At 23.9% G+C, this 5,266-nt stretch overlaps 1 protein-coding gene across 4 annotated transcripts in view; it reads left to right on the plus strand.

The window, feature by feature from the left end:
• Positions 1-5,266, plus strand: part of LOC123227516 (putative disease resistance protein RGA1) — a 124,449-nt gene that overhangs the window by 111,979 nt on the left and 7,204 nt on the right. The window lies entirely within an intron of this gene.

A 5,266-nucleotide genomic window follows, 5' to 3' on the forward strand; every position in this document is an offset into this window, starting at 1 on the left:
TTTTACCCAAAAAAAAAACCGCATAACAAAAAATCTTATATTAAGAATAGATATTACCCTAGAAAAATATATATTTATGATATATTATAACATAGAAAATCATATATTTTAAATATATTTCTAACATATTCTAACCATATCAATGATAATGAATCATCATATTATTGAATATTTATTTTTAACGAGGTAATGAGTCATGTTAGGATGTGAGTCAACATGATGCACAAATTTTGGACATAACTTAAAAATTTTGTTAGTGACGTCAAGGCAACAAATAAAATAGAATATATCGCGACGTGAAGGGAGGATCACGCAAATTAGAAAATAATTTTTTTTTTAAAATTAAAGAAGGTATGTTTTTGCTGACTGACTTGCGAAAATGCCTTCGAAAACATCATGATTTGTGACACGCTAAATTTTGTCACTTTACTCATGCATGACTTATCACCATCTCTAATTGCTTTTATTTAATTTGAAATTACCTAGAATAATAACGTATACGTTTCTTCTCCAAATTGATTTGATATTGGTGATCCAGGTCAAATAAAATATCTTAAAATTCGAATTTAAATTTCATTTGTAGTAGAAGACAATGCTCTTTACACGCCATGAAAGTCTCTATCCTATCATGCCAATTGATGTTGGATTTTCCACCCTCGTTTTTTGTGGATATTGAAAGTCAACAAGGCGCCCTACATACGTCTTACTGCCACTTATTGCCCGGTGTTGACGTTGCGTATTTATACAAAATCAATTCTTTCTATGCCTCCCTTAATTTACAAAATTACATGAAAGTCCTGTAATTGTGAAAAAACTGAAATACCCCTTTACTCTTGTTGTATTTTATTAACTATGTTAACAATTCATCTAAATTAATTGCAATTGTCTATTTTTTATGCATGTAAACGTTTTTAACCAATTTTTTTTTTTTTAGAATAAACAATGAAATAATAATAACCACTGATATCGTCAATGGCTACTTTTAAAATTTATTAAATTATTACTTTTACTTACCACAACACTTTTAGAATTTGGATTAAAAATTATGGAAAAGTTGAGGGGTTTTAATGAAATATTTAAAAGATTAGGTGAATAAGTCTGCCACAGGATTTTGTATTAATTACACTTGACCATCCAATCAAATATCGACAATATTTCGGACCAGGTGAATTTGATCCATTCGATCAATTATCTATTCAAGCTCCATTACAACTTTCAATCAAAAACCTATGATACATTTGATTTAGATTATAATTTAAACTTGAATGACTTAAACATGTTTAAGTTATCAAACTAAATTAATTCAAAATTGAACTAAGTTAAACATATTATATTACAATTTATTTATCAAGTCAAATAGATCAGACAGTTATGTTAATGTTATGGTAACATCAACATAAATGAAATCCTTATTAAATTTTCTATTATGTTTTATTAATATCATCAATTCATTTAATCAAGTGGTTTGATCTATCCATATTAGAAAAAGTATAATATTACATGTTCTATTATATATATAATCTCCTTTTTTATTACTGAAATTATTCTTAGAGGGTATTCTTAATTTATTTTTATTCTTACTTATTAATTTAAATATTACATATTTGAATTAATACAACATAAAGAAAATGTTGCACCACTACCCCCAGCAGCTAATTTGAGTGATAAAAATTGGAGCATGCAAGTAACAAATAAGATATAGATTTAAAAATAATTGACAGTATATCAAAATCAAACTATTAAGTATAAACTTATCTAATACAATGGTTATGAAGCCGATCACTTGACCTGAGATTTTATCAATGAACAATGTTATGCATACTCATTTTAATAATATAAATAGATACATACTTATATATATCATTATGTAATTAAATATTATTTTCTCTTTAATTAAAAATTATTCAGTTATATAATAGCATTTATTAAATATATATTTATTTGTATATTCAAATTAGATATATAATTTTATTGTTTATTTATTTGGTGTGAATAATTTAAACCCAATTAAATTGAAAAAATAACTTCTAATTAGGCATGAAAATAATAGTCGGACTAGAAAAACCTCTACTCCTTCCATTTTTAATATTATTAACCAAATAATTTTTTTATATTTATTATTAATATTTAATTTTAACAAAAATTAAATAATAAATAAATATTTATATTTTTAAAAGTTAACAAAAATCACTTTAACAATAAAATAAATCTAGGATGAAAATAAGTTTTGTATTTTATTTTACACAAGTGACACATTTTTTTTTTCCAGTTTTTTAATTGAAAACAGTCTAATAGGAAACCTCTTCTCATATCTTATACAAATAAATATAAATTGTGATAAAATTATATGAATTTTTAATATGTATCAATGATAATATGTCATTATTTGTTAAATGATTTCAAATCAAGAATGATATAATTAATAATATTACATATATATAAATATAAATTATATAAACTAAGATAGTAACACACCATTCAATAATTTTGAAGTGAAAAAAAAAGTGAACAATCAAATTTATTTGTATGCATAATTTTATTATAAAATAATATTCACTCATATAATAATATATTACCATTGATATCTAAATTAATATTCACTTATCTAGTAAAATTACGACTTAAATAGTCAAAACTAAACCGTTTTACATGTGAAATTGCACTCAAAATGGTGTTATTTAACTAAAAATTGCACACTAAGTTTGACACATAATCCAATTAGATTATGTGAAATTGCACACAAGTACATCAAGAGATGGTCAGAATCACATAAAAAATATATGATTTGATTAGTTTGATAAAATTGTACTTTTCTTGTGTGATTTCGGTCAACAAATCCAATTAGATTATCGACAACCTCATAGAATAATATAATATTTTTATAAAAGTGAAATATTTAAGGATAATATAAAAAGAGCAATGATATGTATATATATATATTTTTTTATACACAATTTAGATATACAAATAACGTGTCATCATGTGATTGAGTATTATTTTATCTTTAATTCAAAATCACTCAATCACATAATTATACATCATCTATGTATCAAAAATATGCGTATAATATTTGAACTCTCTTCCAATAAAAAATTTGAGTTTTGAGTGATATTTTGTTGTTTTTTAAATTAATATATAAGAACATAATTTTCTGCAATCATGAGTGTAAAACAAAATTAAAGTCAATCGAGAAAAAATTATTAGATATAAAAAATAAGGATATTGAAATTTTTTTCTCAAAATGGGCTTATCTATACAATTATATCGCACTTTTCACCGTCTAAATATTTTTACCATTTTGTTTGTTAGAATACCTAAATTATCTTTGCCTTTAACCTTATACAATTATACCAAAAGTATGATAGATTCATATTTATAATTCCATGTGAAATATAATTTATTATTGTTTAATGTTATGATTTTATGTTGTTATAATGTAATTAAAGTATTAATAGTTAAATTAAGAATAAGTTGATAAAGATCTAAATCTAAATAAAAATCTGGATAAAAAACTTACTGACGTTAACGCCAGCACCAACCCTTTCTTTAATTGCTTTCAAGAGAAAAAAAAAAAGTATGACTAAGTTATTGGACATATTTTCTTTTCATTCTTTCTTTTAGAGGGTACTATAAAAATATAAATATTGAATTAACTAAGAGAACTAAGACGACACACATTTTTAACTGGTACATCGCATGATTATGTTGTTAAAACTTAAATACCATCATAAGGCCTATACGGTTGCAAGCAAGGGTATTTTGGGATTTTTGCAAGTTTTATTGTACTTTTACTAAACCAATTAGATGTGTGGTATACATGTATATATTGTTTAAAATAAGGACAAAAATTTCAATACCCTAAAAAATATACTCAACACCAAGTTATTATTGAAAGTGACAATACTTTCTTGTAATGGTGACACCTCTTTGAAGCTTCAATGTATTTTCTTAATAAAATTTTTTTATTTTTTAAATTATCCTTATGTTATGCATTATTATATTATTAGATATAATTTTATTTATAATTCTAAATCACTCATATAATTTTTTTGAAATACCCATATTTGGGGATACAAAACTATTACTTTTTTTCTAAAAAAGAAATTAAATTAAATTTCTTTATTGAAATTATTATACTTTTATTATTTTCTATAAAAAATATTGAATAAACAAAATTATGATTATCCTTTTATTTTTGAAGTAAATAATTAATTTGATATTTTTAATAAGAGATAGCAAATGTCCGTTATCTTTAACAAGAAAATTCCAAAGTTTGATGTTTTTAATTAAAAAATTTAAAATTTTAATAACTTTTAAAAAAAATTAATATTTGATACATTTAATAGAAAAAATAAAATTAAGCCCTTTAATTTAAAAAAAAAAGTGATAATTTAATATCAAATGTTATATTTATATAAATAAAATAGTATTTAGATATTAATTTGACAAAATTAATTTTCGGGTATCATATTCTCACAAAATAATTTTCTAATTTTGGTATTATCATTAAAATAATATTTTATGCAAAAATTAAATTAAAATTCAAACATAATATTTAAGAAATTAATGCTTGATGTAGTTCTGAAGATTTTCCATGGCAGAATCGTAGCCCTCTTGGAAAGAAAGAGAAGCCAATTCAATTTTGGCTTTATCCCGTGGAAGATATAATCTGCAATCTTGCCGAATTGACTAATTCCATAGATTAAGTCGTAAACTATTTTATAATTTGATTCAATTTATATATAAATATTAATTTATTTTATATCTAATTAAATTTAATAAAACTTTCAAAATTAGGAAAATTATTTAAAACCAATATCTCTCCTGCCACTGCCACTTTAGCCCTGTCTACAAGGTAAACAATAAAGACAAAAAGAGCCAGTTCAGACCTTAACAGCGATAGCCCACAATTTGGCTGAATTCAAAGTGTGGAAACACATCAACAGTGGAAGAAAAGTCAATACCCTTTAAAGAAAAGTCAGATATAGAGCCAAAAATGGGGCCTGGGATGGAGCCCAAGAGGGTCCCTTGCTTGTTCATGTGCATATTTGTTTTCTTCCTATTAGTCTCACACAGCTATGCACGTTGCAGAGTGATGATGTAATTTCCTTAGCTAAGCCGGCTTGCAAGTGATGCTGTCAACGCAACATGTGGCTAATATCATTCGGTGAAAGTGATAACGTAAATTACATTCAGTCTTTTTTTCTTATTTTTATTTTTATTAAAATGATATATAGATGTGTTGTCCTTCTTTGTTTCATACAAC

The sequence above is a fragment of the Mangifera indica genome, chromosome 10 (genome assembly GCF_011075055.1).
Source record: "Mangifera indica cultivar Alphonso chromosome 10, CATAS_Mindica_2.1, whole genome shotgun sequence".
Classification (NCBI taxonomy): domain Eukaryota; kingdom Viridiplantae; phylum Streptophyta; class Magnoliopsida; order Sapindales; family Anacardiaceae; genus Mangifera; species Mangifera indica.